The sequence below is a fragment of the Narcine bancroftii genome, chromosome 1, assembly GCF_036971445.1.
Source record: "Narcine bancroftii isolate sNarBan1 chromosome 1, sNarBan1.hap1, whole genome shotgun sequence".
In the NCBI taxonomy this organism is placed as follows: domain Eukaryota; kingdom Metazoa; phylum Chordata; class Chondrichthyes; order Torpediniformes; family Narcinidae; genus Narcine; species Narcine bancroftii.
In genome coordinates this window covers 369,988,843-370,012,256 of record NC_091469.1, presented here as the reverse complement: position 1 = coordinate 370,012,256, position 23,414 = coordinate 369,988,843, and the positions used below count along the sequence as shown (strand labels likewise).

The 23,414-nt window shown below is 38.5% G+C and overlaps 1 long non-coding RNA gene across 1 annotated transcript in view; it reads right to left on the bottom strand.

Moving 5' to 3' along the window:
- Positions 1 to 23,081, bottom strand: part of LOC138752754 (uncharacterized) — a 51,218-nt gene extending 28,137 nt beyond the window's left edge. Inside the window, exons 1-3 of the long non-coding RNA XR_011350900.1 lie at positions 22,751 to 23,081; positions 12,117 to 12,228; positions 10,762 to 10,922 (exon numbers count right to left, since the gene is read on the bottom strand). This is a non-coding gene — a long non-coding RNA (uncharacterized lncRNA). The remainder of the gene's footprint in view (positions 1 to 10,761; positions 10,923 to 12,116; positions 12,229 to 22,750) is intronic.
- Between the last annotated feature and the right edge of the window lie 333 nt (positions 23,082 to 23,414).

Below are 23,414 nucleotides of genomic sequence, written 5' to 3'. Positions count from 1 at the left end.
TTTCATTGATTTAAAGGACATTTGCACCAAAAGTGCCAATATAAATATTTTTTAGTAATTGAGGTAAAAATGGTAAAGCAGCTCAGTTGCAACTAAAGTAGATGATTGTATAATAGGTTAAGAAAGAAAGGTGGATGGTTTGACCACCCCATATTCCTTCAATTTTCCTTCCAGGTTTCATATATTGAAACATAATTTTGATCTCTGCTGTGTTTCATTTTATGGTAACATTTTTGTTTGAATACCAGCTATAGTTAATGAAGTGGTTATGATAGTAGCCATCGTAGGCCTTTTACAGCGCCAGTGGCCGAGGTTCAAATCTGGCACTCTGTGTAGGAGTTTTTATGTTCTCCCGGTGACCTGTGTGACTCCTGTTTCCTATCACCTTTCAAAATGTACAGTTGGTAGGTTAATTGGGTGTAATTGAGAAACAAGAGTTTCATGGGCTACCAAGGCCTTTGACTGTGCTAAATCATAAAATTTAAAAAATTTAAATGACTGCAATTTGTCTACATCTCTAAAACATGCAGGAGGGCTGTTTGAGGTCTGGATCTTCAGCACCTTTTCTCCATGTAAGGTGGTCTTAAGTTTCATCATTAATCCCTATCTTTGCTCAGCGGTGATTCCCCTGAACCTTTTCCAATATATTATTGTGCATTTTAATTTTGAAAAAGTGAACCTGACAAGTAATAAAAAATAGAGGTTAGATGACAGACATAATGACCTCAAATCTTATTCATCTTGCCCCAATATTCGAGTTACTCTATGGCTTGTTTCATGGGTTAATTGTCTTTGTCTTGTCGCATTTTTGTTCTTTGACTCCAAACTTCGAAATGTACAATTACCATTTCCACTTCTCACATCAGCCATCCATATGGCTTCTGAGTGACTTTATAATTTAGTGCTGAATTGTAAGTGACTTTGTGCTGTAGGTTTGTGTCAAAAAGAATGCATGTTGCAATTGTCTCATACAATTTCACATGGGTAAGAGAAATCTTCATTTTATTTACATTCAAACTAAATTCTAAAAAACAAAATGGCAGAATATACTGAGGCAAGAATACATTCTCTTGATTTTATTCTGCAATTCATCATTAATTGCACAATTCATCAAAACACTATTTGTGCAAGCCACTTATTTAACTGAGTGACATCATTTAAAGTTCCCAAAAGAATGAGGAAAGCCTATGAAGAACAGCAAATGCAATGCAGAAGAATTAGGAGAGGTGACAGAGGCATGATCACAGAATATGATCTTAGAAAAGGATATTTCTCATGCAAGGGAATTTATATATGGAAGATGGGCATTAATGTTAACTCTGAGTTTGAACATGAACCGGTGTTATAGAGAAAGTAGTAATGTGTTAGAATTCCAATCTCCAAATCAAGCCATGTCTGATTCTCATCATTGGAATCAATCCAGAAAATGCACGTTGTGGGGGGAGTGGGGGGGGGGGAAAGGCATGGCAAGATTGCGTAGGGTGAAGACGTGGGAACTCATCTCTCCTCAACTGGAAAGTTTAAAACCCGAATTTAATAAATTGATAAATTCTTGTGATATGAGAATGAAAGTGGTGAGAAGAGGAAAAGCTTAACAATAAAAAAAATTGAAGTTTAAAGTGTTGGAAAAATCTGAAAGTTCTAGCCCTACTGAAGATTTGAAGCCTCAGCATCAAGTACAGATGGATCCGAAGACTCACCAAACTTCTTCAGCAAGATTGAACATAGTGGCGGTGTCCTTTATGCATGGATCAGCGCAAAATGGTGCCGCTGTGAACACCCTGGTGTCACTCCAGGAGATCCGGGCGAGTGCTGCATTGGGCGCATCGGGTAACATAGCTGAGCGCAGGGGGGGGTCAGAGGACATGACGTGGCACTAGCAGCAGCGTCTTTGATGCAACGTGCTGAAGATGCATCAAGGGCAATCTACCCTCACGTTGGCATCGCTGCCGGGACCCGCGCGACAGCACGCATGCGAGAAACATTCAATCAAGTGAGGGCTGCAGGGGCTGCTGCTCAACATCAGGCTGAGGAATTCAGCTCAACATGGAGTGGGATGCAGCATCGCAGTCAGACCAGAGGGGTCAATTTAATGCAAGAGGAGGTGGAAGAAGAATTGGAATACCTGGAAGAAGATGATAGTGAACTTTTAATGGCTGCAGCTAAATGGAATGTACACCTACAACTTTAAAATTACCTTCACCATATAAGTCCCCTAGTAGATTACTGGTTCAGATGTGATGGTTATGTTGGAAACAACAACTAAACAAAATGGAAGTATGATGGACTATATGTCTAGTAGTTTTCAAAATGCTGACCAACAACTTGCTGATATTAGACTTAAAATTACTGATATGACTGGTGAAATTGCTTCAATGAAAGTGGATGTTAATAAATGTTTGACAGCAGTTGATATGGTTGAAGATAAAATTAAGAATGTAGAAGACAGAGTGGATCAAGTTGAAGAAGTGATTGCTGGATGGCAAATGGAGAAGAAAAGTTTTTTTCCAGAAGATGGATTCATTTGAAAACAAGAGTCGGCAGAATAATATAAAGATAGCGGGATTACTAGAGGGTTTTGAAGGAGCAAATCTTACAACATTTTTTAAAGATTGGATTGTTGAAGTTTTTGGTCCAGAGTATTTTCCAGAGGGTTTGGAGTTGGAGAGAGCTCCTCGTGCGTTAAGGAAAAACTATTACCGGGTCAACCACCTCAGGCAGTTTTGGTGAGATGTTTAAGATATCAGAAGAAATGATTTTGCATGCAGCAGTTTTACAGGCTCGTATGAATCAAGGTCCATGATAGTACAGAATGGTAAGGTTTTTTGAGTCAGGGGGTTATTATGAGGTAGAAGGAGTTTAATGTGGCTAAAGTGGTTTTTATTGAAGAAAGGGTACAGATCTACTTTTAGATATCCAGCAATTTTAAAGGTATTCTATGGGCAGTATCAGTCTCAATTTTTTGAAAATCCACAGGATGCATTAATCTTTGCCAATTCTTTACCAGATTCCAAGTTGATTCAGGACTTTTCTATGTATAAAGTTGGTAACTTTGTATAAAGTTGGGAATGGAAAAGGTGAAAAAAAAGCTGGAAACTGAACAATTGGTGGATTTACAAGAGGAACTTCCGGGAGTATCTAGTACTTGATGGTATTTGGTCTAGTTGGGGAGAAGATGACGACGCAGCTGAATCCGAAGTCATCAGCACTGTTGGTATTAACTGCATCCGATTAATAGAGGGGAGGTACTGCTAGTGATCAGGGGTTTTTTTTCCTTTTTTTGTGTTTGAGGTAGTTTTAGAAGGAACCAATTTAGTGTAAGGGTATTGTTTTGGGTGCCATTTGGTAAGATATAATGAGTAGTTTAAATTTTGCAACTTTTAATGTTAAGGGGTTAAATCATCCGATAAAACAGAAATGTGTTTTGGATTATATTGCATTTTTTGCAAGAATCACATTTGACAGAGAAAGAACATTTGAAATTGAAAAGGGATTGGGTAGGACATGTAATTGCTTCTTCTTTTAATTCAAAAGCTAGTGGGGTTGTGATATTCGTATATAAAAAAAGTGTCTTTCAGTTTGGAATCTTTCACTGCCAATGCGGGAAGAGTGTTGATAGTTAATTGTAAAAAATTTTCTGAGAGTTGGACATTAATAAATGTATATGCACCAAATGAGGATGATGAAGCATTTATTTCAGATGTTTTTTTCAGTTTGAATCAGTTGAATGAAAATGTTTTGTTAGGGAGAGACTTTAATTGTTGTTTGGATCCATTGTTGGATTAATCTCCAAAAACTGTGAGGAGAACTAAAATGGCAAAAAGATTGATTAAGGTGATGAAAGATTTGAATTTAGTGGAAATATGGAGGAAGTTAAATCAAACTGAAAAAGATTTATCTTTTTATTCAGCTTGGCATAATTCTTTCTCTCGAATAGATTTATTTCTGATTTCTGCACAGTTACAAGGACGATTAAATTATGCAGAATATAAAAGTAGATTACTGTCTGACCATTCTTTGTTGTTAGAACGTTTAGATACTGAAGTAACTGAGACAGCTTATCGTTGGAGATTTAATGTTATTAAAGAGATCAGATTTTGTTAAATTTATAAGAGATCAAATTATTCTTTATTTACAAATGAATGAGGGTTCAGTACAGAATAAATTTATTTTATGGGATGCCTTGAAAGGCATTAAATGTTTTAAAGATTTCTTTGTCAAAGGGAGTCTCACTTCCTTTGAACAACTTTATTAGTTATACAGATTATTAGTTATACAGCAAAAATTAAAAAACAATATTTGTTAGGAAGTTCAAATTTGGAAAAGGAAATTGGAAATTTGGAGAAAAAATTTCAGGGAAAGTGTACTGATGATGATAAGATACAATTATCTAAGTTGAAGTTACATTATAATACTTTGCAAACTTATAAATATGAAAAAATGATTTTGCAATCTAAACAATGTTATTATGACAACTTAAAACTGAGTAAGTTTCAAGAACAGTTAATGCTATTAGGAAGAATGGAGAGATTACTTACAAATGAGAGGATATTAATGAGGATTTTAAAAAATGTTATCAAAATTTATGTACATCAAAGGGTAATCAAGAAATTGATCAAATTGGTTATTTTTTATCTAATTTGAATTTGCCATTATTAAATGAGGTGGATGTGAAAGATTTGGATGCTTCATTCACTGAATTAGAGTTGAAGGAAGCTTTACAATTGATGCCTAGTGGGAAATCTCCTGGAGAAGATGGATATACAGTAGAGTTTTAGAAAGAGTTTAATGATTTATTATTTCTGTTATATAAAGAAGTATTGAAGCAGGCAACTGAAACTGGACTGTTTCCAGAATCTTTTTCAAGAGCATCGATTACTGTTATACCAAAGAAAGATAGGAATCCTTTTAAAATGGCTTCATATAGACCAATATCATTGTTAAATGTGGATTATAAAATTGTGGCAAAAGTATTAGCTAATAGATTAGCAAATTTTTTAACCAAAATTGGTGCATATTGATCAAGTAGGGTTTGTTAGAGGGAGATATTCAGCAGATAATATAGTTAAATTGATTTCATTAATTAATGTTGCAAGGCAACAGTTTAATCAACCAATAGTAGTTGCATTGGATGCCGAAAAAATGTTTCACCAAGTTGAGTGGAATCTTTTGTTTAAAGTATTAGAAAAATTTAATTCTGGTTCGTTTTTCACAGGTTGGGTTAAAGCTTTGTATGCTGGTCCTACAGCAAGGGTAATGACGAATGGTCAAATTTCAAAATCTTTAAATTTATCTCATTCAACAAGACAGTGTTGTCCCCTTTCTCCTGCTTTATTTGCCTTGGTAATAGAACCTTTGGCTCAAGCTATACAACAGGATTTTAATATTAAAGAAACGATAGTAGGAAAAATAAAATGCACGTTTCATCACCTCCATTGAAAATATTCCCTGCCTTGTGAGGAAACGCTTTTGTTTCTAGAGGGTACATAGTTTTCTTAGGATGTTGATTTTTTTTTTCATTTACATTGTGTTTATGGAGATGTAATGATGACAGGATGTGGAACTGTTGATGAACCGGTCATTAGAATTGTATGTCACTGAAATTCCATAAAGTTGATCTCCTTCACAGACCACACTACCTGGTTTGCTTCTTCACCATTACTTGTTTTCCTTCTATATTCCTTCATCTCATCCTCCTCCATAGGAGAGCACTGTTCCCTCATGATGAGGGAATCAGGTAGCATGTTGCTGTGACAGAGTACGCAGATGTGTTTATTGGGAGATAAATTGGGGCAGATACAAACATTTTAAAACAGATCTTATTTAAAATAGTGGAGCTCTGCTAATGTTATACATTCTGGCCCCACAGCCTTTGCAAGAGCTTTGAAGAGGGCCCAAGAGACTCCACTAATGGTTGTTGTTTCCAAAAAGGCAACAGATGAAAGAGCTTGTCAGAGCCACTGTCTGTGTTCCAATATTTCTCACGACTCTGACATGTCCAAAACGTGAATTAATGAAGCATCTCCATTGTTGCATTTAGCACAACAATGAGATACATCCACATATAAACAAGATAGTTTGACTTTGGATATGTGAGCTCAATGGACTACTTTGAATTTTAGGAAAGAGTGGCGGGCACATAAAGAAGAGGAATTAACTAATTTTAAAATTAAATTCCAAGTTTCTTCAGAAATTAAGAGCTGCAAGTCCTGTTCCCAGGCTTTTTAAAATTTTATCTGCGAGTCCCTCATTCCCAACAACATATCATAAATGTTAGATATTGATCCATTATAGAAAGGTTGTAAATTAAAAATTACATCATTTAAATTCTTATCAGTCCTCTTAGGAAATGTATGTAATTGAGATTGTAAAAAATCTCTAATCTACATATAACAAAAAAAGAGTATTTGGTAGATCGTATTTAACTGAAAGTTGTTCAAAGGAAGTGAGACTCCCTTTGACAAAGAAATCTTTAAAACATTTAATGCCCAATTTATACCATTGTTTAAACCTTCTTTGATTGATGTAGCATTTAAATAATAAATTAGAAAAAATAGGACTGCAAAGAGAAAATCTCATTAAACCAAAATGTTTTCTAAATTGTATCCATATATCCTCAAAGTATGTTTAACTATCGGATTATTAGTTAATTTAAAGATAAACTAGGTGAGGATCCAAGGAGAGATGAGAGAAAATTTGTAACAGAATTAGATTCCAAAGAGACCCATAATGGACAGTCATCGAGGTTGCTATAGTATAACCAGAACATAAGGTTTTATATATTGACTGTCCAATAATAAAACCTAAAATTTGATCAGGCTAAACCTCCATTCATTTTATTTTTGTAAATGAACTTTATTTTGGCGAGAATGTTTATTTTTTCATATACAAGAAAATACTGAGTCAAGGGAATAAAAAAAAAGACAGGAATAAAAACAGGCAAAGCATATAAATTTAGGTATTATATTCATTTTAATAGAGTTGATTCGGCCAACCAGTGATAAAGAAAGGAGTGACCAATTGGATAAAACTCCTTTCACGTATTTGATTAAGGTGAGAAATTTATCTCTGAGTAAGTTTTTTATGGTTTTTAGTAATTGGTAAACCTAAATAGGTAAACTGATTTCTTACAATTTTAAAAGAAAGGTTAGTATTTATCAGCACCAAATTATTCAAAGGCAAAAGTTCACTCTTATGAAGATTTAACTTATAACCTGAAAATTAACTGAAATGAGAAATTAAAGAAAGCATAGAAGGCGAAGAGGAATAAAAATTAGAAATAAAAAGCAATAAGTCATCAAAATAAAATGAAACTTTGTGGGCTGTTCTCTTCCTTAAAATGCTTAAAATATTATTAGATTCTCAAAAAGCAATATCTAAAGGTTCGAAAGCCAAGTCAAAAAGCAATGGACTTAAAGGCCAGCCTTGTCTGGTTCCATGCTAAAGTCCATAGGCCTTCTTAAATATCCTCTCAATCTGTGGAGTGACCTTGAGAAATGTATGGAGTTGAATCCCAAGGTCCCTCTGTTCATCCACACTCTTAAATAAATGACCATTAACCCTATACTCAGCTTTCTGGTTTGTCCTTCCAAAATACATCACCTCATACTTAGCTGGATTGAATGAACTCCATCTACCACTTCCTCTGCCCAACTCTGCATCCTGTCTATATCCTTTGGTAACCTTTGACAAACTTCAGCTTCATTTACATTTCCTCCAATCTTCGTGACATTCACAAACTTACCCATTCTTCTGCCTCTTCATCCAGGTCATTTATAAAAATAATAAAAGAGCAGGGGTCACAGAACAGATCCTTGTTGCATTCAACTTGTCACTGTCCTCCAGGCAGAATACTTTACTTCCACTACTACTCTCTGCTTTCTACCTGCAAGCCAATTTTTAAAAAAACCACACAGCCAAGGTTCCACTGATCCAATGCCTCATGACTTTCTGGATGAGTCTCTCCTGGGGGACCTTGTCAAATGCCTTGTAGACCACATCTACTGCTCTACCTTCATCAATTTCTTTGTTCCTTCCTCAAAAAACTCAATTAGGCACGTGAGGCATGACCTTCTCTTAACAAAGCCACGATGACTATCCTTAAGTAGATTGTTCTTCTCCAAATGCTCATAGATCCCATCCTTAAGAATACTCTCCATTAGTGTGCACACCACTGATACAAGACTCACCGGTCTATAATTCCCAGAATTCTCCCTATTACCCATTTTAAACAAGGGGATTACATTTGCCATTCTCCAATTCTCCACACCTCTCCTGCAATCAATGAGGATTCAAAGATCATAGCTATCTCTTCTCTCAATTCCCACAGCAACCTCGGGTATATCACGTCTGGCTCCAGGGACTTACCAATCTTGATTTTTTTTTTAAATCCAACTCTTCCTCTTCCTTAATCTCCTCATTGTCCAGCACACAAGCCTGTTCATTTGACCTCACCCTGATCAAGGTCTTTTTCTCTTGTGAATACTGAAGCAAAGTATTCATTTAGGATCTCCCCAAACTCCTCCACCTCCAGGTACATGTTATCTCCTTTATCCTTAGTGGTCCCACCTTCATTCTCATCATCCTTCTGTTCTACACAGGCATATAGAATGCCTTGGGGTTTTTCTTAATCCTACATGCCAAGGTCTTCTCATGCCCCCTTTGAGTTTCCCTAAGTCCATTCTTAAACTCCTTCTAGCCATTTCTGTTCTGTTTCCTGCTTCCTATATCTAACATATGCTTTCCTCTTACTCTTGACTAATTGCCACACCTGTTTCATCAGCCATGGTTCTCTTTTCTTGTCCCAGTGGGACAAACCTATCCTGAATCCAGCACGCGATCACTAAACGTCGTCCACATTACTTATGTGCTTTCTCCTGTGAGCATTTGTTTTCAATTTACTCTTGCTACTTCCTGCCTCATCCCTTCATAATTAGCCCTTCTCCAGTTAAACATTTTCTGATTTTGTCTTTTTTAAAATCTTTTCCATAGCTATGCTGAAACTAAAGGAGTTGTGGTCACTCTCACTAAAATGTTCTTCCACCGAGAGGTCTGTCACCTGACCAGGTTCATTACTCAGAACTATGGCCTCTCCTCTCATTGGCTGGTCCACATGCTGCGTCAGGAATCCTTCTTGAACATACCTGCCAAATTCAGCTCCATCTCTCCCTCTTGCAGTCAGGAGGTTCAGTCAAAATATTTAGGAAAGTTGAAATCAACCATAACCATCACTCTGTATTTCATGCACCATTCCAGCATCTGCCTGCCTGCTCCTCCACGTCTCCAGCGTAATTTAGGGGCCTATAGACTTCTCCCACCACAGTGATAGCTTCCTTCTTATTTCTGACTTCCACCCATACCAACTCAGTGGACATCTTTCTGCAGGTGAGTATGGGAACAGATATTCGCTTCTTCCTCTCCTATCCTATGCAGTTTAAAACTAAATTTTTACAGTTCTGATCAAGCCTCCTAGACATGAAACATTAACTGGAGTTGATCATAGACTTCAGAAGAGGGTTTAGAGCCCACACCTAACTGAAGACTGTAGATGGCTTCAGGTTCGTGGGAGTAAATAATACCAATGAACTGATGTGGACCAACTACACTGACATAATGGTCAAGAAAGTACACCAGAGCATTATGTTCTTACAAGATTAGGAAGTTTATCAAGTCTTCCAAGTCGGTGAACAAATTCTACAAATGCACACTCAAAAGTTTATTTGCTGGATGCATCACAGTGTAGTAAGGGAACTGATCTACCCATGTTCAGAAGAAACTGCAGAAGGTATTGAATGTAGTTCAGAGCATCATGCAGACTTCCCTTCCCTCCATCAACTCCATCATTACAGAAAAACCTATCCCATCCCAGATTTCTCTCTATTCCCATTGGGGGTTCCAGAATGTGAAATTACAGATCAACAGGTTTCTTCCCGGTTTCTTCCCGGCAGCCTTCAATCAGGCGGCTGAATAAACCCCATAACAATATCTCATGTTACCTTGACCATGTACCAGTTGCCATGCTACTCCGAACAGCTGTATGAATGTTAAAGAGTAACGACACTGATTTAACACAGCTTACAATGAAATTAAGAATACATTCACTAGTTTCTTTCACCACACCATGAAATCATCTTTCTTTTTATTATTCACTAGACACAACATTGCATTCTTGAACTGCTCACGCAACTCAGCTGAACTCCTCAGAACTCCTCATTGGTTCACTTTCACACGGGTAATCCTGACATTTACTCTGCTCCTCCTGATGAAGCTATGTGACCAAGGTATGTGACCATGACAACCCTCCACCGCCCACTCAGCCTCCAAGCCATTGCAAGGCAACTGATTGGAACTGTACTGTAACGTAACAGTCCGGATGGTTGACAGTTCGGTCTGACCTTGTACGATAGTATAAGACAGGTGATGCATATCAAGGGTATGATTGGTCCTCGGACTTTAGCTCTGAGCAGAACATGGACTGTCAATATTTGCTGGCTTCATCCATTCCTGTTGATCACAAAAGGTCTTCAGGTGGCATCATAAGAACTGAAAAGGACCATCATTACTAGGCTGAAGTGGTTTGCATACAGCATCATGCCGGAGGAACATATTAATATAGCATTGTAAATCATTTGGCAAATACACTGCAGGTGACACCTACCGCCTAGGAGTAGGTTGGAGTAATCTCACATTTTCCTGAAGGCGATCAATATAACCAGCCAGATAGTAGGTGCAATGTGCCTGCATTCAGATTCACAAACTCACCTGGCAATATTAACATATAGCTGTGCTGCTGAACATCCAAGATCTGCCCTAACAGCAGTACGCACTCCAAGAAGAACCATGGGCAAATGTTCGCTCCACGTAGACGCATCACCACCTGCTGCCTTCAATTGTCGATGGAAACGCTCAATGAGGCCGTTAGTCTGTGAATGGTAAGCCATAGTGTGAATACGCATAGTTCCCAGAAGATCAATGAGAGCTTGGAACAACGCTGACTCAAATTGAAACCTCCGATCCATTCTAATAATGACTAGAACATGGAAAGATGGAATCCATTGATCCACGAAAGCCCGAACGACCCTCTCTGAAGAATAAGCATGTCGATTAGGAGATTACCATCAGGATTCACCAAGACAACCTCCACTTCACAGGCAATCTTCTCTGGAAGATGCTCCACAAGTAAACCACACTTCATCTTCTGACTCATAGGATCATAGGAAGTAGGAACAGGAGTAGGCCAAAAATGGCCCATTGAGCTTGTTCCGCCATTCAATATGATCATGGCTGATCTAATTAATGACCTAACTCCACCTATCTGCCTTCTCCCCATATCCCCTAATTCCACTATCATGTAAAAATTTATCGAACCGAATTTTAAATATGTTTAATGAAGCAGCCTCAACCACTTCCCTGGTTAGAGAATTCCAAACATTCACTACTCTCTGGGAAGAACTATTTTTCCTCATCTCTGTCCTAAATCTACCCACCCGAATCTTGAGACTGTGTCCTCTCATTTTAGTTTCCCCGGCCAGCTCAAAAAACCTTCCTACATCTATCCTATCCATACCCTTCATAATCCTTTATGTTTCTATAAGATCTCCTCTCATTCTTCTGAACTCGAGCGAATACAATCCCAGACTCTCATCACAGTGAGGATCATGAACCATGCTGGTGTATTATTAATAAAAAAGGGGGGATCTTCAGTTTGACCTCCTCAACTGCTCTTCGCAGGGGTTTAATCCTCATCACTATCCACTTTAAGTTAGAAGGTACTCTGAACTCACAGGGTTACCATTTACAGCTTACAAACAAATAAAGAATACACTCACTCATTTGTTTCACCACATCATAAAGTTGACTTTCTTTTTATTATTTATTGGACACAGCATTGCATTCTTCAACTACCTAAACACCATCCAGGTAAACTCCTCCAACCTTCTCATTGGCTCACTGCCACACTGACCCTGACATGCACTCTCCTCCTCCCGACAAAAGTAAGCACACTAATGAGACAAGAATTGACTTTCCAGACGTAATATGGAAGAACCCCTCTCAGTATAAAACAACAATAAACTTGAATGTGAACTCTATTTCACTTTCCAGAGTTGCTGCCTCACCTATATTTTCTGATTCTATTGCTGATTTCCAACATCTTCAGATGTTTAATTTTTTTTCTCAGTGGGCATGCTCCATACTATTCCAAAATAGAGTTCTGCAGATGCTGTAAATCTGAAATAAAAAACAAAAATTGCTGAAAATGTTCATAAGGCCAGGCACATATCCCTGCAGAGAGAAACATAGTTAGCATTTTATATTGAAGAACTTACTTCAGAACTGTCAACAATCTGAGAGGGCAACTGAGTTTCTTTAGCCAGAAATCTTCTCTCCCCATTTCCAGGATTTCTTTTTTTCTGTTTTTAATTTCTATTTGGCATGATGTCCACCTTCATTTTTATCATATTTTGTGTGAACAGCATTTTACATCTCAAAAAAAACTCTAATCACATCTTAAATACAGATGATACTGAACCCAACCTTTCCCTGGTAAGAGGGAAAAAAATAAATATACAGTACAACTCCGATTATCCGAAATCGGATTCTCTGAAATCTTTCTTTATCCGAAATTTTTTTCAGAGTCGAACTGACTGGGGACCTCGGGCCCCAGTGGTGGCGGCAGCTGCGGACTTCGGGCCTGGCTCCCGGCAGCAGCGCGGCGGACCTTGGGTCCCCGGCGGCGGTAGCTGTGGATTTCGGGCCCCCGAGGCGGCGACCTCAAGCTTCTGGCCAGGAGCGGGACCCTCGGGATCCTGAAAAGAGCGGGGCATTATACACCAACATCTTTTTGGTGAGAATTAAACTTTATTTTATTGCATTAAAAGCCTTACCTTGTTGTTTGTTGCTGTATAAACACTGTTACAGGTGATTTGCGACTGGATTGTTTTTTAAAAATATGACCAGATCTAAAAAAAACTGTTTATCCGAAATGGAGTTGTACTTAAAATAATCTGTCACTTAGGTAAACAGGCATAGCTCGACTCCCATGGGCGTGATTTATTTCTAATCCTGATTGGTTGAGGCCCCTCATTTCACTATTTCTGGACAGTTGGTCACTGAGTGTACCATTTAAAAATATTGTTTAATTAAAGGGAAACTTGGAATGGCTTAACAGAATTTAATTTCCTCTTTTATTGTTTCAAAGAGAGTACGACCTCAAAAACCTTAAATGACAATTATTCTTGCTCATTTAATGGCCCTATTGCTAATCTATACAACCAATTTTTAAAATAAATATTAGTGTTTTCTTACATTTTAGACAATTGGTTTGAAAAGGCAAATTTGAGCCATCTGACTGGGAATAATTACTTTCATTATTTGCATAACAGTTTGGAAAGTGAAAGTTGTAATGGATACTATCATCCTATTTCTACAGATTTAAGTTAATAAGATGCAATACTACATTTTAAGTAATTTGTTTAAACAGCAATTTTATAACCTTTCATCACCAACATGATGCCACACATTTGAAATATTTCACAAATAAATTGTATTTGTAATTCCCAATTTTAATTATGAGTTATGTCCAGCCTGAAGATCAAATCTCACAAATGTGACTGGGGAATTTATACACAATCCTGGAGAAATTCAGCAGATCAAACAGTGTACATTTAATAGCAAATATAAATATACTGCACATAACCAACATTTCAAGTTTGACCCTTTAATCAAGATATGAGCAAAATGTAGGTAGGTGCCTGCAACATTAGTTATGATTCTTTATCTTTGCTATATAAAGGACACTATTTAACCTGCATCGTGTTTCTACTTCACTCACAGTGTCTGCAGATTTTGTGTTTTATTTCTGTGGAATTTAAACTCAGTTAATTCAATAAGGCTGATTTTTTTAAAAACTAGCATCAGTAATGTTGTCCAGAAACTACTTAATTGTCATAAAAAAAACACATGTAGTTCATTATGTCCTTTGGGACAGGAAATCTACCAATTTACCTGCTCAAATGTAATGTGGGTGAGTCTTAAGTGCATTTTAAAGTTGCCTAATTAACCATGAAATCAATCAAGAGCAATAAGGGGTGGGGGGATGGGGTTCGGGGGTTGGGGGGGCAATACACATGCAATATGCTCACCAATTCATGTACATCAATAGAACTACATAAGGTGCTTGCAAAGCTGAAGGTGAATAAATCACCTAAACCAGATGGCCTACACCCCAGAGATAGCTAAATAAATTTTAAATGTATTAGTAATGATCTTTCAGGAATTGCTAGTCATTTATGGCTCTAGAGGACTAGAAAATTGCAAATGTCACTAATCTTGAAGACAGGAGAGAAGAAAAAGACAGGATATCATAGGCTGGTTGATGAGATTCTGGGGCCCAATTTTAAGAATGAGATTTTGGGGTGCTTGAAAGCACAAAATAAAACAGGCTGAAGTCAGCATGGTTTTCTTTAGGGAATATCATGCCTGATAAATCATTTGGAGTTCGTTGAGAATGTAACAAGCAGGATCGACGAAGGAGATTGAATGAATGTTGTTTACTTGGGATTTTTGAAGGTCTTTGACAAGCTGCTAAACAGATCAGGAATCCATGATGTTACAGGAAAGTTACTAGCATGAATAGAATATTAGCTAACTGGTAAAAAGCAAGGAGTGAGAATAAATGTAGCCTTTCTAGTTTATTTTACCTGGCTACTGGTGACTGGTGATGTCTATAGATATTGATGCCTGAGATGTTTTGAGACCACAGACTGGATCTGTTTCAGAGAGGTGGCCACCTACAACAGTCAGGTAAACACAGAGGAGCACATGGGCTCAGTGACTGGCTGCATCAGCAAGTCCATTGGGGATGTCACAGAGATCAAATGCTCCACAAATAGGGCTAATCAGAAACCTTGGTTGGTTTCAGAAGTTTGGGCTCTTTTCAGAGCTCATTGATTCTGCCTTCAGGACAAGGATAGTATGCCATTCAGATCAGCTAGGGCCCAACTCTCTTATGCAATCTGGAAGGCAAAGCCCCTGGAGAACCACATCTCATACACCAGGCTGCTCTTCATTGTCTTCAGCTCGGCGTTCAATAATATCATTACCCAGAGGCTGGTGGAGAAGCCGTCCTTACTGGAACTCAAGACCCCTCTCTGTTACTGGATTCTGGACTTCCTAATGGAAAGACCACAGTCTGTCCAGGTCAGTAGTAGAATGCAGAGCACCGTCACTCTGAGTACTGGGACACCTTAGGGCTGTGTGATTACCCCACTCCTGTTCTTACTACTGACCAATGACTGCATCACCAGATCCAACTCCATAGTGTGATGAAGATACAAATGACACATCAGTAGTTGTCCTCATCAGCAACAACAATGAGTTGCGCTACAAAGAAGGTGTGGAAAATCTTGTGAAATGGAGCAAAGTAGCAATCTGAGTCTCAACATGGACAAAACAAAGGAGATGATGGTGAATTTCAGGAGAACCAGGAACAACCACCCTCCACTACACATTAATAAATCTGTGGTGGAGAGAGTGAAGAGCACCAAGTTCCTTGGAGGTCACTTCAATACTAACTTATCGTGGACACCCAATATCTCCTCACTTGTCAGAAGGTGCAACAGCGACTGCATTTCCTGAAAAGACTGAAGCAGGCAAGGATACCAACTACCATTATGTCAGTCTTCTATAGGAGCTCTATCGAGAACATCCTGGCTGGCTGCATCATGGTTGCTGAAGACAAAAGAATCGGAGGTCAATCCACAGGACGATAAGAGTGGCAGAGAATGTACCTCCAACCCATTCCCTCCTCCCCACATCGAAGTGATTTACCAGGATCATTGTCTGAAGAGGGTGCACAGGACCATTGAGGACCCCTTCCACCCTGCACACAGCACCTTTCTGGGTTTCCCATCGGTGAAGAGATACAGGTGTATCAGAACCATCATCACCAGGCTGAAGAATTGTTTCTTCCCATGGGCAGTGAGAATGGTCAATGACCAAAGGAACTGCTCACATTAATTATCTGAGACTCTCATATCCATGAAACAATATTTACCTTTTTACTTTTATAGATGAATACTTGTCTTGCATATGTATTGATTGTCAGACTGTGTGTTTTATCTGGTTGTGTCTGCATGTTTTGCACCAAGGACCAGAGAACCCTGTTTTGTCATGTTGTACAATCAGATGACAATAAACTTTGACTTTACTTGTTAGGAATGATACTTTTCACATTATATGTAAATGATTTATATGACAAAATTGATTGTTTTGTGGCCGGGTTTGCAGATGATACAAAGACAGGAGGAGGGACTCTTAATGTTAAAGAAGGCGAGGGTTTGCAAAGTCTTGGATAAGTTGGGAGAATGGGCAAGGATGTGACAGATGGAATACAGTATAGGAAATTGTAGGGGAGAGAATTCAAAAAGTGAAGGTTCAAAGTGCCTTTGAAGTCCTAGTGCAAGATTCCCTCAAGGTAAACTTGCAGGTTGAATCAGTATTAAGGAAGACAAATGGAATGTTGGTGTTCATTTTGAGAGGACTAGAATATAAAGGCAAAGATGTAATGTTCAAGATTTACAAGGAATTGGTCAGTTCACATATGGAATATGTAAGCAGTTTTGGGCACCATCTCTCAGGAGGGATATGCTGGTGTTGGAGAGGATTCGGTGGAGGTTTACAATTATGATCCCAAAGATGAAAGGGTTAACATACAAGGAACATTTAATCACTCTGGGCCTGTACTTGCAGGAGTTTAGAAGGATGAATGGGGATCTCATTAAAATTTTCAAACATTGAAAAGCTGAATAGAGTTTCTGGTTGAGGGAGAGTCAAGAAACAGCACAACCTCAGTATAAAAGGATACTTCTTTAACACAGAGATGAAGGGAAATTTCTTTGCCAGAGGCTGGTGAATCTGTGGAATTTATTGACACAGATGGCTGTGGAGCCAAGTTTTTGGGTACAGTTAAAACAGAGCTTGCTAAGTTCTTGATTGGTGAGGGTGTCAAATTTTATGGGATAAAGGCAGGAGAATAGGGTTGAAAGGAAAAATACATCACCTATAATTTGAATAGCAAAATAGTCTCAATGGGCTGAATTGTCTAATCTGCACCTGTCTTATGATCTTGTAAAGGAAAATTGTACTACAAGAGTGTTAAAATCAGTCATTTTGATGCAAAAGTAAATGCTGGAGAGTTATTCCTGATTGGTGGGGTGAACATGATTCATTTTTGTGACTACATACAAATGAATTTGGGAAGAATGCCTCACCACTTTTTAATGTGCTATATTTGGGGATTAATTCCTGAGGACTACAAAAGGAAGTGCACTTGACTGTGCTAAAAAGTTAGTCTAGAAGTTATAAAATTCCAGTTGTCCCTAATTTGAAAAAGAACTGCTTGCACATTTGATTATTTTAGGTTTGTGTTCAGATATATTTGTATATTTTCTTGAATGTGTTTCCTGTTGGATTCAGAGTTAATCTCACAACCTTTATATATAATTGCAAGCATGTAAACTTTGCTTGTATTAAATTCAGTTAGTTTATTATTAAATGTCACCAGAACAACAATTATCTCAAAATTACTTCCAAAACCGTTAAACTGAGATGAACTTTGAAAGGAGTAGAGATTCTCAACCCACTTTCATGTCTAGTTCCACAGGTGGTTGGTGTGTGTTTTTTGTTTGACTGCCTGAGCAGCCAGGTTATAGTGGATGTGTTTAAAATTGCTACTTTATAATGTGAAATGATGAGACACTGATCAGAATAGAAATCTCAGAAGGATAGATTTTTTTGATTAAATAAATGTCAAGAGTTTCAGGGATGTGATAAATCTGTTAACTCCAAGCAGAAGTTTGTAACTGAGTAGGTGTTGTTAAATCATGGATTATTAGTCACAGCTATTTGCAATTGGGCAAATGTTGCTAAATAATGTTCTTAAATGCTTTCTTATTTCACATTATCTACTTACAACTTTTACAAGTATGAAGATAGTGTGAACTCCTCGTACAGATGCCCTTAATACTGCTAAGGATTATATTTGTTCCTAAGTTCAATTAAAGTTCAAAACTTTGATCGTGTGAAAAGTAATTTGACACAGCTATTTGTGTTTGTGGATAGGCATCGCTTTACTAATTATAAAAGTTTTTCTAAGCTGTAAATTTCCTGTCATATGTTTTCCTTGTAAACAAGTTAATGAAATTTTGACAAACAATCCTTGAATCAGAACATAATGAAACTTTTTTTTGAAAAATTGAGCACATGAATAGGAAACAATTCCAAATGGTCTTCTCAAGGGTGTTTTCAATTGTTTTAGTTAAAGTGGATGAATAATGAACTATTTCTTAATGGAGCCCTCTGAAGCTGAAACAGAAGACATGGAAAGCTTCTTCTCTTGGAGGGTGATAATAAGTGGGCAACTGATTCAAGAATTGGTTTGTCCAAATTCAAAGACAATCAATCACATCTTGATGTTAAACAAAATCCAAACACTTTTGTAGATACTATTGTCTTTAAGAGTTTAAAATGCCTTTTTACAAGCAACAACAACAATGGGTTGTGAAATAATTCCATTTGAAAAAAAGTAGCTTTAATGGGCAGCACGGTTAGGATAGAGGTTAATGCAATGCTATTACAGGGCTAATGACCAGGACTGGTGTTCGAATCCCATGCAGTCTGTAAGGAGTTTGTACGTTCTCCATGTGTCTATGTGGGTTTCCTCCAAGTTCTCCAGTTTCTTCACACCCTCCAAAATGTAGGTCAATTGGGTGTAACTTGACGGCATGGACTAAAAGGGCCTGTTACTGTGCTATATGTCAGAATTTTAAATTTAAATCCTGGAAATTGACAAAACGAGCAGTCATTTTTAACATCCATTGGTCATAGAGGAATCAAAGTAAAATGTGGACACAAAATGGTAGTTCTGTGAAACCCATTTTATTTCAGCAGGTGTTTCCATGTTAGGTGAGCATTAATTGCAAATTTCCTGCCCCTCGATATTCACAAAACCATGCAGAAATTACATCTCCTGTTTACTTGTAACTTTAATATTCTTTCCCACTCATACTTCACTCCCCTTGGCCTCCTAAGATTTTATAAAGCAGTTTTGAGGAACAGCAACTCATCTTCCTTTTAGTTAAGATAGTTTACTTGCTTCTGGTCACGACAGTGAGTTCAACAACTTCCTTTCATGTTTAATGTTATTAAAGGAATTCTCATATTTATGATCCCTTTCTGGACTGCAACATACCTGTATGCTAAATTTTAGGTCAGATTTTGAACAGAGGGATAATGTAGGTTTTATCAACAAATTATTCTTTCTTTTTAACTCAGGTTCAAATGATAAAATGTGCATTTAAATTTCATATTGTCCATCAGGTTTTACTGATTGGAGTATCCACTTGATGGGCTGTTAATATGGATGCAGGTACCATAGAAATCCACAAACACTAATGTTCTTAAACTAATGAGGAGCTCATCAAAATCAGGCGAGTCTCTGAACCATTTAGAACACAGATCCTAGAACGTAGAACTCTCAGTACAGGCTCTGGCCTTTGACCCTCAATGTTGTGCTGACCCATAAGTTTCTTTAAAAGATACTAAACCCTCCCTTACCCTGTAGCCCTCTATTTTGCTTCAATCCATGTACCTGTCTAAGAGCTTCTTAAATTCCCTTTATGTTTCAGCCTCTGCCACCATCCCTGGCAAATCATTCCAGGTTCCAAAAACTCCGTGTTTTAATAAAAAAACACCCCTGATGTCTCCCTTAAACTTGCCTCCCTTCACTTTCATCTATGGTTTGCTATTCCTGCCTTGGGGAAAAGATGCTAGCTGTCCACCCTCTCTATGCCTTTCATATTCTTATCGTACTCTATTAAGTGTCTTTTCATCTTTCTATGCTCCAGAGAGAAAAGTCCCAGCTCTGGTAACCTTGCATCATAAGACTTATTTATTTTCCAATCCAGGCATCATCCTAGTAAATCTCCTCTGCACTCTCTCCATTGCTTCCACCTCCTTTCTATAATGAGGTAACCAGAACTGAACTCAATACTCCAGAGATTTGTCGAGTTGCAGCATGACCTCTTGACTCTTGAATTCAATCGCTGTATTAATGAAGTCCAACATAAGGCATTCTTAACTATCCTATTAACTTGTGCGGTGACCTTGAGAGATGTATGGATTTGGACCCCAAGGTTCCTTTGTTCATCCACACTCCTAAATAACTGACCATTAACCCTGTACTCAGCCTTCTGGTTTGTCCTTCGAAAATGCATCACCTTACTTTTGTAACCTACGACAACCCTCAGCACCATCTACAACTCCTGCAACCATTGTATCATCTCCCAGCTTACTGACCCATCCTTCCTCTTATTCACCTAGTGCAGGGGTCCCAGGTCAGATCCTTGGAGAACTCCACTTGTCACTGACTTCCAAGAATACTTCCCTTCTACTACTACTCTTTGCTTTTAATATGCAAGCCAATTTTTTAATCCACACAGCCAAGGTTCATGGATCCCATGCCACATGACCTTCTAAACAAATCTGTCATGGGGGACCTTGTAAAATGCCTTACACATTTTGACTGGCATCTACCACCCTTAAAAAACTCAATTAGACTCATGAAGCACAACCTTTCCTTCACAAAGCCACGCTGATAATCCTTGAGTACTTCTCCAAATGCTCATAGATCCTGTCCTTAAGAATCCTCTCCAATAGTTTGCACACCATTGACATAAGATGCACTGGTCTATAATTCCCAAGATTCTCCCCATAACCTTTTTTTAAACAAGGGGACCCCATTTGCCATTCTCCAATTCTCTAGCACCTCCCCTGTAGCCAAAGAGGACACAAAGATCATAGCCTGTACCCCAGCAATGTCTTCCCTCACTTCCCACAGCAACCTGGGTTGTATCGGACCTGGCCCTGGAGGCTTATCAATCTTGTTGTTTTTAAGAAGATCCGACACTTCCAATTCCTTAATCTCAACATCATCCAGCACACATGCCTATTCTATTCCAATCGCATCCTGATCCAGGTCCTTTTGTCTTGTGAATACTGAAGCAAAGTATTCACCTCCCCACCTCCTCCACCTCCTTAATCCTCTAGTGGTCCCACCTTCATTCTCATCATCCTTCTGTTCTTCACATATGCATAGAACACCTTGGAGTTCTCTTTAATCCTACATGCCAAGGCCTTCTCAAGCCCCCTTTAAGATCTCCTAAGTCCTTTCTTAAATTCCTTCCTGGCCACCATATTTCTCATGAGCCCTTCCTGTACCTTGTTTCCCATATCTAAGGTATGTTTCCTTCTTTCTATTAACTAGCAGCATCACTTGTTTTGTCAATCATGGTTCCCTTTTCCTACCATTTATTCCTTGCCCATTGGGACAAACCTATCCTGAATCCAGCACAGGTGGCTTCTAAACATCCTCCACATTACTTCTGTGCTTTCTCCTGTGAACATCTGTTTCCAATTTGCTCTTGCTAGTTCCTGCCTAATCCTGCCCTTCCCCAATTAAACACTTCCCCATTTTTTCTGCTTTTATCCTTATCTATGTCTATGCTAAAGCTCAGGGAGTTTTCATGTGTTCATTCTCACCAAAGTGATCACCCTTCAAGAGGTCTGCTGCCTGACCAGGTTTGTTACCCAGAAATAGATCCAGTATGGCCTCTCCTCTAGTTGGTTGGTCCACATACTATGTCAGGAGCCATTTTTAAATACACCTGACAAATTCAGCCGCATCCATCCCTGTTGCAGTCAGGAAGTGCCAGTCAAAATTAGGGAAGATGAAATCACCCTTAACTAAACTTTGTATTTCCTGCATCACTCCAAAATGTGCCTGCTGACCTGTCTTTCAATGTCATGAGAGCTATTTGGGGGCCTATAGACTACTCCCAGTACAGTGATAGCTCCCTTCCTATTTCTAACTTCCACCCACACTAACTCAGTGGACAGTCTCTCAGCAGCGTCCTCCCTTTCTATAGCCGTGATACTATCCCTGAAGCAGTAATGCTCCATCCCCCCCACCTCCCATCCTATTCTTTTTAAAACACCTAAACCCAGGTACCTGCATCAGCCAATCCTGCTCTTCCTCCAGCCAAGTTTCAGTAATGGCCACAACATCATAGTTCCATGTACTAATCCATGCTCTAAGTTCATCCCCTTTATTCCTAAAACTCCTAGTATTGAAATAGACACATTTTAAACCTTCTAACTGAATATTTTTATGTTTTGTCCCTGCCTTTCATTCCTCACAAACTCAGAACACATAGCATCATGCTTTTGATCTTCTGTCCTGTTCTCTGGACTCACATTCTGGTCCCATCCCCCTGCCAAACTAATTTAAACCATTCCCAACACCTCTAGCAAACACTCTCCAGATCAGGTGCAGCCTGTCCTTTTTGTACAAGTCAGACCTTCCCCAGAAGAGATCCCAGTGAGCCACAAACCTGAATCCTTGCCCTCTGCACCAACTTTTCATCCACACATTCATTTGAAAATAAAGAGCAATGTCTTCCAATTAGATATTAACTTTTGCTTTTCCTGCTTTCCTCTGAATGAGAGCGTGTGAGGATTTTTTGTTCCAACAGTATATAGTACAAAGTTATTTCAGTCTCTGCAACCACACATAAGTACATGTCCCATTGATTCATCATTTTCATACATTACAAATTGTTTCTATTAAAATTCATTGTTAGGTTTGCAGGGTGGAGAGACCGAACCTCATTGCCCTAAATAAGGTATTACTGACCTGCCTTTTTGAACCAATGCAGTCCTTCTAGTGAGGCAATTCTCAAACTTCTGCTGGGAAGGCAGTGATAATGAAAGAACAGTGATAGGGTTCCTGGAAGGGTGATTTGGAGGGAAACTTGCAGCTAGTGGTATTCCCATGTGCAAAATGTCTTTTCTTCTTGGCTCTAGAGATTACAGCTTGGAGCTTTCTGACAGATTAATCCAGGCCAGTAACTGTAGTGCATTTACATATAGCACATGATGCAGGAATATTGCATTGGTGATGGAGAGGATGAATGACATGTATATAATATATATCAAGTTGTGTGCTTTGCTTTAAATGATGTTGTAGTGGCTCACAGGGGGCTCAATCGAACCGGCTCAGGAGGTTCTGAATGACATTATGACATCCCAATGCGATGATGTCATTTGGAACATGCGGGGTTTTAAAACTGCAGGTGACTATTTGAGTATGACTTTTACTGAACTTCAACTCAACTCCATCTGATCATTTCCTCATGCTTCATTTCACACTGCGACATAGCTACTACTTTGGTGACCCCGATGGGCCCAAACGGATTGACAATGCAGCGGTTTTGCTCAAACTGTCTGTCTTTTGGACCACTCAACCTGACGTTTGGTTCAGGCAGGCTGAAGCACAAATCTACATTCATAAGATAGAA